Here is a 12,532-nt window from a genome sequence, read left to right on the forward strand (position 1 = left end):
CCCGAAGACTCCTTTTGTCCGCCCGCGGCGAGAGGAGTGCGTGCCGGGGGCTTTGTTCGGCCGGGAGCGCTCTCCCTTCCCAGCCCGCGGCCTTGCCGCCGGCTCCGTGCCCTCCGGAGCGCGGACTGGGCAGGGACAGCGGCGCCGGTTTGGCCCCAGGCTTGGGGGGACAGTTGTTTGCGGGGAGGTGATGAGGGCGGCCCTTTGCTGCCCTCTCCAGAGCGCGCGGAGCACCCGGACTAGGGCTGAGTTCGCTCGGACCCCCAAACTGGGGTGAGGGTGCTAACAGGAGTGGATAAGGAAAAGGAGGTTGGGTCGGGTGACCTGCGAGTTTGAGACTTAGATGGGTTTGGCCCCGACACCACTTGGAAGTTCAAGTTTGGGGGCCGCTCTCCAGCCCCTGTGGTTTGAGGCAGCCGGTCCCTGGTACCCTCCCCCTAACTGTTAGCCTGGCCGCCCTGCCTGGGGTGTTAGCTGCTCACCTTTGGTGGGGGCCACATGGGGACAGCACAGTCGGGACTCAGAGCCTACTGGCAAGGTCCGGAGAGTACCCGGTGTGTTTTGACCCATTCCTCTCACTTTGCCCCCTTCCAGGTTAGCTTTATACGTCTACGAATATTTACTGCACGTAGGAGCACAGAAATCTGCACAGACCTTCTTATCAGAGGTGAGTGGGACTCCCCCAGCATCCAGTTTCTTGACACCCCCTCCTCCCCACTATTCTTAGAGCCTTTGTTTTCAGGAGCAGCCACTGTGGCCACCATTTTGAATTTTTATCACCTTTTGGCATTTATTGTTGGTGGGTCTTCACAGCCTTTTGGCTCTGGGAAGCCCCCCGCCTGCCCTCCTCTCTGCTTCTCTAAGCTGCCTCTGCTTCCTCTTTTCCAGATTCGATGGGAAAAAAACATCACGCTGGGAGAACCGCCTGGGTTTTTGCACTCCTGGTGGTGGTAAGTTTGTGTGATAGTTTTGAGTGTGTGTGTTTTGTTCTGAGCCCTGGGTCCAAGCAAACAAAGACCAGAGGCTTGAAACAGGCCCTCCACCTTTACTTTACACAGAGCAGGGCACTTCTGGGTGCCTGGACCAGGTCTGGCCAAAGAGGAAAGGGCCGAAGAAGCTGCTGCCTAAAAGTTTTTTCCTGGTGTTTCCCCTCCTCTAGAAAACCAACTAATCTTATGGACTGGGGTAGAAACTTCTTGCTTTTCCATCCCACTCTGGGGCACTAGGCAGGGGCTTGAAAAATCCTTGAAGGGTTTTTGTCAGTCCTGCATGCTGCTTTAATTAGAGAGGAGTGGGGGCAGGGCTGAGTGGGGACACCAGGTCTGTTCTACAACTGGTGTGTCCTTTGTTTTTCTTCTATAAGCTCCAAACCATAAGAGGGACATCTCCTGGTCTTTTCCACACACTCTGAGAAAAAGCAAGAAAGAGTTGCCACTTCCTGTAATGATACTGATTCAGACTGACTGGACCTTCCTGTCCTCTGTGCCATCCCCCACCCCCAGCATCCCTGAACCCACAAAGCTTTATTTTACCAAGAACTTTAACTGCCTAGAGGTGACCTGGTGCTCTCTCCTTATCTGTGACCCTCTCTTCAGGCTTGTGGGTCTTACTGCTCTGAGACCACAGCAGTCTGGTCTCAGCATGGGATTCGTGGCAGGCAGGAGGGAGGCTTAAGGGTCAAAAGTAGCAAGTTGTCATGTGTGTGTGACCTGTGTGTTTTGTGGGACTGATTGGTGGAGTCTTTGACATCCTTTTGAAAAGGAAAAGAAAGCAGAGTGGCTTTTGATATTTTGGTGGAGTTCAGGAAAACGGAATGTCTCCTGGTTGGGATCTTAGCACATTTACCTGACCGCCGGCTCGGGTTACTGTTTCAAGTCTCTTTGAACAGTGGGAGGATGAAGTGTCTGTTCTAACTTGTGCAGAGAAAATGAGTTTTTAATTACTTCTGCCAACCTCCCAACTGCCGGTGTTGAAGGCGTCAGATGTGGCGTCTGATGTGGCGTAAGGATTCCACCTGTAGGAGCGGGTGATAGGTTGGCTGCGGTTGTGTTTTGAGGGGAGTGTGTGGATGGGGTTGGTGGGTCTGGCTGCCTGGATCTTGTAGAAACTTAAGCTTTTGAGTGAAAGTTAACTTAAAGGGTCTGGAAATTTGGAGTCTTGAAGACCTTTTATGTTTGGAGGAGTTTAATCCAAGGTGCAGTTCCAGAAGGCTGGAAAGGGCTTTCTATAGCCGCCACCCCTGCCCTGTAGCCGTAGAAGTCCCCAGTTTTCTGTTATATCCAGAATCCCTGAAGCTTCTCCATCCTTGTCTCAGCCGCAGGAATGTGGAGTCTGTTGTGCTGGGCTCAGGTTGTGGTAGCTCTGAGTGGCCGTGGTCTGGTTTGTTAAAAGTCGCCTCCTGCGATTTGACACTGAGCAAAAGACCACGGCTTTCTGGAGCCAGAGGAAGCAGTGGAGCTGGTCTGATGGGGGCAGGCTGCATGTATTCACACACCTTAAGTGAGATGCTTGTCTGGTGATTGGAGCTGGCTCTGAGGGGCGCAGGAGCACTGAATTGTGAGTCAGACCTTGATTCTGTTGTCCACTGTACCCTTCAAGCTGGTTCTGTCCCAGGCCTTGGCTCCTGGTCTAGAATGTTTCTAAGGCCCTTTGTTAATACCAGTGACTATGCTGTGTTCATATAGCATTCTCTTGGTTTGCAGAGGACTTGTGTGTGTTCACAGTTCATACCAAGTGTTGGAGGGATCATATAGAATCACAAGGTTGGGGTGGCCGTTCTGGGTCTGCTCTCCCCTCCACAGTCCTTACTGAATGGACGCTCTCTGAAGAGGGCCCCGAGTTTCATGGAGATGCTTGGCTGTCCACAGCCTCCCCTTGGTCTGACATGTGTTTTTTGGTGGGTGGGAGAAGTAGGGGTGTGGGCTCTGGGATTAAGAATCTGTGAGGTTCCCTAAGTTGACATAATTGCAGATTGCTATGCATGTGAATCATAGTTGTATGTTTTGGCAATTTAGCCTTTTTATAGTATGTGGCCATTTTGTTTTGGGATGGTAAAAGGGACACAGATGGGACAGGCATGGATTCCCCAGATTCCTACCTTGTGATATACCATGGGTGGGTTGGGCTAATCCTCCAAGCTTTAGTGGTTCCAGTAGGGAGAGGATCACTTCGTTTATAGTACATGGTAGCCATGGGCAGTATCATCAGCATGAGGCGTGCCGTTCATAGTAGGCGCGTGGTAGGTGGGAACTATTATTCTTATTACAAATGTCTGTCTTGCCAGAGAGCTCGGGTCTGTTCTGTTTTCTAGGCTTGAGTTTGCCCAGCGAAAGTGGGAAGGTGGAGTAGAGCCTGGAGGAGACCTGGAGCTGTTAGCATTGAACATTGTGCACTTTCTGTTGTATACAGAAGTAACAATTAGTAACCTGATCTTATTTTATTTTTCGACTTGCAGCGTATTTTGGGACCTTTACTGTGCAGCTCCTGAAAGGAGAGACACTTGTGAACATTCGAGTGAAGCAAAAGCCTTTCATGATTACGTGAGTAACAAATCTTTAATCCTGGCAATAATTACAGGGTTGGATAGCTCTAACTTCTTCAGTACCAAAAGCAAATATACAGCCAATTGGCAGTGGTCTTTATTTTCTCCTTGCCTTTCTTTTCCTTCTCCTGCCCACCCACCTCCCTGCTGCCCTCCCCTCGTACCCCCCTCCCGCAGTGTTCTAACTTGGTGAGTGGTATTTCATTATGTTGTAATTATGCAAAAGAATGTAGATACCTATCTGGAGAATTGAACGATGTTGTGCAGGGCTTAGCAGGGCTCAGATCGTGTGAGGTTTGTGTGAAGAGTAGACAGTTAGCCAGGAGGAAACTGAGCAGGTTTGATGTTGGCCTAAGAGAAAAATCAGCACAACCAAAAAATAAAAAGCAAATATGAAACTTGGAATGGAAAGGTTGGTTGAATGGGTACTCTATTTTCCAGAGAGTGATCTTTCAAATTTTGGAGGGTGCAGGTATGTGTGTGGTGGGTGAGGCTCAGGTTGTATATACTAAGATGATGTGTAGTCTGGGGCACTCAACTATTCCATAATCCTGTGCCCAAAATGTTCTTGTGAACTAGTTAATTTGATCAGGTTGTGGTACCTTCTACCCTAACATTCACATTTTACCCTTGGATGAGTTTCTTTAGATTTGTGAACTTATTATATGAGAGATGTCTGCCTTTTGTCCATCTCCCATGGTAATCTCCTTCAAAAAAAAAAAAAAAAGACTTCAGATCTGGGTAGGGTTGGTGTCATGTTTTGCGATCTCATGAAATAAGTTAGGATCTGTTAGAAAACAGAAAAAGAAGTGTCTGAAGGTCTTCCTTGGCCTCCTTTCAGTTCTTACTTCTCGCTGGATGTACATGGTTGAATGTTTGTGTGCATGTGTGTGCACATGGTAGGGGATCTGTTGGATCTTTGCACTTTGGTATGAGATGGATAGGAATGGTCCCTATGCTCTGAGCATGGAAGCTGGTTTCTTGAAGGTCGTCAGGTCCCATCTGCTTGTCCAGACCATCTGTATCCCCTGTATGCAGTTTGAAATTGGCATAAGAGGACAGATCCCATCTGGATGAGTTTCACAGGTGGTCAAATCCCAATGTCATAAATATTGTCATGGTGGAAATTTCTCCTGTAGTAGGAGTTAGGGACTGAGCTGGAGGCTTGCTGGTTTTTAGCATGTTCAATGTGATGGAATTTTGTTATGACTGAAAAGTTAATGCCTATGGAGTGGAATGCTGAGGAAATTGACTGGTTCTTGTGCCCTCTTCAGGGTTGAGAAAGAGAAACAAGTGAGTGGTACTTCTGGCCTGGTAAACTTTCAGTAGTAAAAAAGAGAGGTGACTGTTTCACTTGTGATGTGGTTCTTCTGGGAAAAAATCCCGTGGTGATGATCATAGGGTTTCCTGAACTGGAGCTTAGGGGAGGATAAGAGGTAGAGTAGCCATATAAAAATAGTTGGTGAGTTTGACTTTTCTACCTGGTAAAGAAAATCTTGCTCTTTTTTGTTGTTTTTTCGAGGTACTGGGGATGGAACCCAGAGACTGTGCTTGCTAGGCAAGCATTCTCTTACTCAGCTTATATCCCCAGTGCTTTTGTTTTAGGCAGGGGGGCTGCTGGGTATTTAACCTAGGAGCATTTTACCACTGAGGTATATCCCCAGACCTTGTTTATGTTTTTGTTTTGAGATAGGGTCTCATTAATTTGCTGAGGGCTTCCCTCATTTGTGATCCTTCTGTCTCAGCCTCCCGGGTTGCTGAGGTTACAGGTGTGCGCCACTGTGCCTGGCTTTTATTTATTTATTTATTTATTTAGTCTGTGGACAGCCACCCTGTGTTGCTTGTCTTTGACTGCTTTGCAGATGGCTTCATTTTGGAGTGGGTGGATGAATGGGAGGACCCATTTCAAGCCAGTCTCTTGATATAAGAGTTCTATGCTCTCTTTTATAGGGTACTTTTTAGAGAAGTTAATGATTTTTCAACCAAGTTTGGTGCTCTAGTAAATAATGTGAGACTCTCTTTGACAATTTGTCATGGTCTGCCCTCTTGAAGCAACGTGGTGGCTGGGAAAACTTGCCCGTGGGTGTGCCGCCAGTAACTTGTTGAGTAGAGTGGCAGAAGCGTTGTGTGAAACTGCTGAGGTTGGCGCTGACATTGAGATGATGCGACTAAGAGATGAAGTCACATTGATTGAGGTCCATGGTTCATAACTTTGAGGAGCAAAACGTTTTTTCCTAGATTGGGATCCTCTGGTGTCCTACGACCCAAGAGTCAGATCAGGAAATCAGTGAGTGATGAATGGAGATTTTGAAGGAATGAAGAGGTGGCATGGAGCTGGGAGGGCAGCAACAGAGATGCAACTGGAAAATGAAGAAATAAATACTTGAGCTGGGGATGTATCTCAGAGATAGAGCACTTGCCCAGCGTGTGTGGAGCCCTGGTTCAATCTCTAGCACCACACAAAAAAGAAAGAAATATTTAAGAAAAGGAGCTGGGTGCTGAGGCACACACTTATAATCCCAGCAGCTCTGGAGGCTAAGGCAGGAGGATCCCAAGTTCAAGGTCCTATAAAAAAATAGAAAGGGTTGGGGATATGGTTCAGTGATAAGTGCCCCTGCATTCAATCCCCAGTGCCCAAAAAAAAAAAAAAAAAGAAGAAGAAAAGGAATCCTCTGTTTCTCTTTGTCTTTCTCAAATTTTCATGTAGTCTCTCTTTCCATTCCTGTCATCTAGTTAGCCATTGTTCCTTCTGCTAAAATTATTATGATAGCTTCTGGATTCCCTTCTTCTTACCTGGAATGCATTTCTCTCTGTCCACTCAAATCCTATCCATCTTCTAAGTTCTTCTTCTTGGAGGACTTTTATGATAGTTTTCTGCACATGCAAACCACTCCATCTCGGTGTTGGTCAAAGCCACCTCTACCAAGCCTCTGTTGGCAGCTGTCCACGTGCTGGGCTAGGTGCTCTCTGCTGCAGGTTCAGTCCCTCATTTCACCTGGCTGGAGACTCTGGGAGAAAAAACTTTGTTCCCCGCTCCATTTTGTATATTTAACTGAGTCACAGAGAGGTGAATCCTAGGGACAGAGTTAGATTCTGGGGTACTGCCCGGCCCTGCCCTTCAGGCCTCCCAGCAGGGGTCATTTGTTCGCACTCTTCTGGCCAACTTCTCCTTTGGGTTGGTCTTTCTGGCTCCAGCTTATTAATTTTTTCCATGGCAGAGACTATGAGCTATTCATCTTTGTAGCTTCCATAATACCTTCCACATAGTAGGTTCATGTGTTGATGGAGTGAAGGAGTTAAGGGTAAAAACACAAATAATTTGGGTCAGGGAGTAACCTGACCTGGAGCAGCCAATAGAATATTGGAAGATGTTCTTTCAGTGGCTTAAATTTTGTGGGCAGTCTTGAACAAGATGATCTTAATGTTGGTTAACTAGTTGTCTTAAGTCTGGAAATCAAGGGGAGTGTGAACAAGAGTGTTAACTGGCCTTGTGTTTTCTGTCAGGATTTTCACAGGGTAGGGAGTCTGTGCAGCTAGATACCAGACCCTGTCTCTGGTGGGTAGTGGGTGCTTACAAGTGTAGGGAGGAGGGGGGGTCCTGGTCCTGGCTCTTATATAGAAATGATACCATGATCTGGGCAAGTTGTCTTCCTTCCTGAAATTTGGGTCAGGGGTTTTTGATCTCAGAGCCCCGCCCAGGCTGCCAGGCCTGGAACGAACCAGGGACTAGGGAGGGAATTCAAACTATCCTTAAATTTGTGTTTGTTTGTTTTTTTTTTTGGTACTGGGGATTGAACTCAGGGGCCCTTAACCACCGAGCCACATCCCAGCCCTATTTTGTATTTTATTTAGAAATAGGGTCTCACTGAGTTGCTTAGCGCCTCACAGTTGCTGAGGCTGGCTTTGAACTTGCGATTCTCCTGTCTCAGCTTCCCAAGCCACTGGGATTACCGGCGCACCACGCCTGGCAACTTTGTGAGTTTTTTAGTCACTATTTTCTCCCTCACACCTGGTCACTTGCTTCTCTTGATTCGTTCTTTTTAAGCCCAAGAGTCTTGATGTTGACCACAAATTATGTGGAGCTCTGGGGACTCAGGATCCAAAGTGGACTTTTCTGAGAATTGGCTTGTCTGAAATGAAGCACGTACCTGTGGCTGCAGCAGGAGGGTCACCAGCCCCTGGTGTGGTTTCTTTGCAGCTCCCCTCAGGCTGGAGTAACACTTCCCATCCTGTTGAGAAGAGCTCTTGGGGTCCCAGAGGGGGTTCCCTCTGGGGCTCCCTTCCACACTCATCTGGCCCTGTGCTTCTGAAGAAGCTGCATGAGTGTCTCATGTGGGCCCAGGGCTGTCCTAGCCGCCTTTTCCACTTGTCCCTCCTCCAGGGTGGGTCTGTGGGGTTAGTGTCTCCCACTTCCAGCAGTTCTTCTCCTCCTTGTGGTACCTAGTTTTGTGTTTTCCTTTGGGAGGCAAAAGATGATTGGCGTAGGTTAGCCGGGTCGTGGTCTTTCAGCTGAAGGCACTGGAGAGCACTGACGGGCTCTGTCTGCTGTACTTTTCATGACCCACTGTGACACACTTGATGGTGGTTGTGGCCTCCCAGCTGCCCTGATGGTTGGATTTTATTATTAAGTTTCATCTCCGCTTTACAGATGAAGAAACTGAGGCCTGGAGTTTCTGTGGCTAGTCCAAGAGCAGATGGGAAGTCTAGGAAGTAGTAGCAGAGCTGAGACTAAAAGTTTCCCGTCTTTTTTGTTATTGTTGTTTTTGAGACAGGGCCTTGAACTTGGGATCCTCCTGTCTCAGTCTCCCGGATCACTGGGATTACATGCCTGCGCCATCATACCCATCTTTTACTTTCCACCTTTCACTGTTTGACAACACTCAATTACAGTGAATCCCTGCAGAGCATAGGGAGGGTGTTTGCTTTGGGCCCAGAAGGTGCCTGGTACCTGCTTGGTGTCCCCATGTGTTCACTGAAGACATGAATTTAACAGAATTAAATGAAGCCCCTGTGAGGCAAACTGCAGTCGCTGGCAGAGGTGCTACCTGACCTCTGGGGAGGGAGTTTTGGTGCAGTGGCTGTTCACTTTTGGCAGGGAAAATGTGATAAAAGCTGCGGACCTTCTTTTCAGAAAATGCATGTGTACTCATAAAGGAGACTTTGTGCATGATTTCAGTGGGTTCACGGATGACTGCTCCAAACCCCAGGCCCTCCTGTGATCCTCAGTGAAGATTTGGGGGGTATAATGCCCATGGGTCCTGTGGCCTCTGAATTTTCCCTGCTTGCCTCAGTTTCCCTGCTCTGAAGGCCTGAAGCCCCTTTCTTCTGACTTGCTCTTTTAGCCCCCTGCTTTCACCCAGCAGGACTCTGCTGATCCCTCTCTCCACCCCCAGCTGAGAGACTTTGTCTCCAGGAGGATTGGTTAACATAGGAAAGTGCCCAAGAGTCATGGGCGTGGGCGGGAGCTGAGGTATTTGTGGCTCTGTGGCAGGGGTCCAGCGTCCTTGGTGGGTTTGAAATAGCAAAGTGATATTTGAGAGGGCTCTCCTTGGATGTGCTGAGCTGAGGTTCCTGCCAGGCAGGGAGTGTCTGCGCCTGTGAGAGCCCTTTGGGAGGAGGGGGACCAGAGGGTGGCAGTGGAAGCAGGAATAGGAGAGCCACTGGGCTCCAAGCTGCTTGGGGGAGTGTGGTCCCCCGCGATAAGCCATGCTAGCTATCTGCCCCAAGGTCCTGGCAAGTTCACCACTTGCCTTTGGCTATGACCCTTGGCACCCTTGTGTGGCAGATTAAAAAAACAAAACATAACACACTTTTTTTTCCCTCCCCCCATTCTCCTTGGAGCTTAGACTTGTATTGAGTCCCCTGTTTGGGCTACCACCCTCTTTTCTGCAATTCCTCTTAACCCCAGAGGCTGCCAGACTCCTCCATCGGTAGCTAATTAAACATTAAATGAAGAACTGGAATTGTATTTTGCCAGAATCTAGGCAATGCAGCCACCTTAATGGGTTTCAAGTGGCAGCAAGACCCCAAATTGCAAATCCTTACCCTTTATTTCAAGGAGGGAGGTGGGGCGGGGGGAGCCATGGGGACCCAAACAAAGTTTTTGGCAGTGGTCACTTCATTTGAACTCCCAGACCAGCAGTGTGCACCAGCCTTTTGCATAATGCCATCTTTGTTAGCTAAGCATTTGCAAACTTGGACTGAGAGTTAGCTCTGTGCCAGCCAGCACTTGGAGGGAGCTGGGAGACACCCAGCTCTCCCTGTCCCTTTGGTCAGCTCTGTTTTGTAAGGGAGGTGGACTCTCCAGTGGGGGACCTCAGGCCAAGGTGTCTGGGCCCCATCGCTGGTCCCTCCTGACTCTGTGGGAGAGAGAGAGAGAGAGAGAGAGAGAGAGAGAGAGTGTGTGTGTGTGTGTGTGTGTGTGTGTGTGTGAGTCTTAAGAGAGGGAAGAGTGCTGGGGCAGGGGTGTGTGCTTGAGGCCTGTCAGCCAAGATAACAGAAATGTTACACTAGTGGTAGCCTTCATAATAGTGTCTGAGGGTTTAGAGTGTTTAGAAAAATTAATCTTTTTTAGCTTGGTAATAATTCTGACCACGGCACAAGTGCATTAGACGATTCACATAAACTTCTTTAATACACATTGCTGGGAGCTTACAGCAAATAGATAATCACCATTGTTTGTTTTTGATTCACTAGAGTAGTGGGCTTTTCTGTGGCCTTGTGAGATGAGTTTTAGGACTGTGTCTGTTGATGCTATGCTTTTTCTTTTCCTGTGCCTTGAATCCTCTGAATTTTGAAGGGTTTGGGATCTGACTTGCTCCTGAGTTCATCATTATTCTTGCCATTTCCTGGCTGGGTAGACTTTGGATCCTTTTTCTCCATTTATAGAAGGGGAATGCTGATTCCGTTGCGTGGCTGTTGTGAGGGTTAAGTAATAGAATACCTGTAAATCGCTGTCTCTGGGGGCTGGTGCTTGGTAAGTTTGTCCTTTGCTCTTTACAGCCCTAATGTTTTCCTGGAAAACTCTTTTGAAAGCATATTTTTTCTGGGAAAGCAGGTTGAACCTAGGGGAAGGACACTTGACTTTGCCATTGATGCCCTCCTGTGCTGGGCTTCCCTGGTGTGTCATGGGGTGCCCTCCTTCTGTCCTGGCAGTCTTGCCTCACCCTGCACCCTCACAAGGGGCAGAGCTGGTGGTCCTGCCACAGGCTGGCACTGATAAATGCTCCCCCGGGATGTCTTTGCCCCTTATCTGTGTTGGACAGAGTGGTCCTGTGCCGTGTGTGGCTGCGTGGCTGGACAGCAAGCCGTGAGGGCTGTGCCTTGGTGTCAGCAGGGATCTGGATTTGAATTTTAGCTTCCTAGCCCTTGTTGGTTGTGGGACCTTCACCATTCAAGATCCATCTCTCCACTGTACGTATGCACAGGGGTGACCTTGTGCTGCCTTCTGTGGGGATGCCGGGAGAATGGCAGGGATCTGCCCTGGGAGAGTTGGTTGGGCTATGAGGTGCCGTGTAAATGTTAACAAGGAGAGCAGATCGAAGGTCCTTAGATTAGGGGTTCTGTGTCACCTTCTTTGTGTACCTTGCCGTGGCAGGTGCTCAGGCCTCACTTGATTATTTTGCTTGTGAGAGGGAGTCCCAAAATGGAGCCTTAAGAAGATGAGCTGGTGAAGGGCATCATTGACCCTTACAGGCCCTTGGGAAACTGGTTCTGGCATCAGCCTCTTTCTCTGGGGTTTCCTGGGGGTGAGCACGAGGCCGTGGGTAGTGGGCCCTCAGACCCAGGAGTCCAGGATTCTGCCCGATCAGGTTACCCACCACCTGTTCTGATCACTGTCTATTTAAGAGCCAGACACAGCCTTGGATATGAAAAGTGCTTACAGATAGTTGTGTGGAAGATCATCTTCTGGGAGACCAGCATGTAGGGATAGGATGAGGGGAGAGGCTAGCAGTCCCACCTCTGTGTGGTGCTGGATGTTTTCAATGTAGATACAAATAGTAGGGGTGCAGGTGGTGGAACTGGTGGTTTCCTAGTCATCCTACAGGTAGGTAAACTGAGGCCCAGCGGGATGATGCTCTGCTTGAGGTAACCAGAAAGACTCAAACCTGCAAACCCAGTCAGGGTTCAGGACCCTCTGCCTTGCTGTACTTTCTAGTGACCATGGACACCTTACTTAACCTCTGTGCCTTAGTGTCCTCAGATGGAAAGGGGGGTTAATAAAATTTGCTTATTTATCTCACAGGGTTGTCATGAGAATTAAATGAGCTTGTGTGTACGTTTACACACACACACACACACACACACACACACACGAGTATGTACATAGTGGTGTCCGGCCACTGTAAGTGCTATATAAATGTGTGCTGTCAGTTTTTTGTTCTCCCTGAAGTACTGGGAATTGAACCCAGGAGTTTGGAAGTCGTGCTTTCTGATGGCCAGTGTCATAGTAACTGACACAAGGCGGGCAGTAGTGGAAGGCTCTCCATGCGAGAGTGTGCACCAGTGAAGCATGACCCACTGCTAGCTTGCCTCCCCGTTGATTAGCTATCTGGGTGCCTGGGTTTCAGGCAGCCCCAAGCAATGGAGGTGGAAATGTCATATAAGCAGCCTTCACACCAGCCCACTTCTTGTGAGGATGAAATGATATGGTGCATGGATGCCCCTGGCCTGTGTCAGGCCTGTGTGTGTTCCACCAGTGCCCATTTCCCCCCTTCAAGCCATTTTTCTTGTTCTAGAGATCAGATTCGGGCTCTTTGCTCAGCTGCTTCTGGTCCTTCCCATTGGGTGCCTTTGAAACTGTACCACCTGAGAGGGTCATTTTTGCTTCCCTGCCAACTGGTCCCTGAGCAGATACCAGCCTGGAAGGAGGCTGCCTCTCCCTGGCCTGCTAAGGAGATATCTTTCTTCTTCTCCCCATAGGAACTCCATAACTCTCTTGCTCTTGTTATTTGCTTCCTAGAGGGAGAGTTATTTGAATCAAGGTTGGGT

The 12,532-nt window shown here is 48.7% G+C and overlaps 1 protein-coding gene across 5 annotated transcripts in view; it reads left to right on the plus strand.

Moving 5' to 3' along the window:
* The first annotated feature begins 523 nt into the window (after nt 1-523).
* Ssbp3 (single stranded DNA binding protein 3) overlaps nt 524-12,532 on the plus strand; it is a 156,889-nt gene continuing 144,880 nt past the window's right edge. For 3 of the 5 annotated variants that reach the window (XM_015484955.2, XM_048815328.1, XM_048815330.1), the window contains exons 1-3: nt 524-667; nt 889-950; nt 3,455-3,539. The gene's annotated coding sequence lies outside the window, so the exon portion shown is untranslated. The remainder of the gene's footprint in view (nt 668-888; nt 951-3,454; nt 3,540-12,532) is intronic. The other 2 variants (XM_048815329.1, XM_048815331.1) reach the window with 2 other exon arrangements.

This window comes from Marmota marmota, unplaced genomic scaffold (genome assembly GCF_001458135.2).
Source record: "Marmota marmota marmota unplaced genomic scaffold, marMar, whole genome shotgun sequence".
Taxonomy (NCBI): domain Eukaryota; kingdom Metazoa; phylum Chordata; class Mammalia; order Rodentia; family Sciuridae; genus Marmota; species Marmota marmota.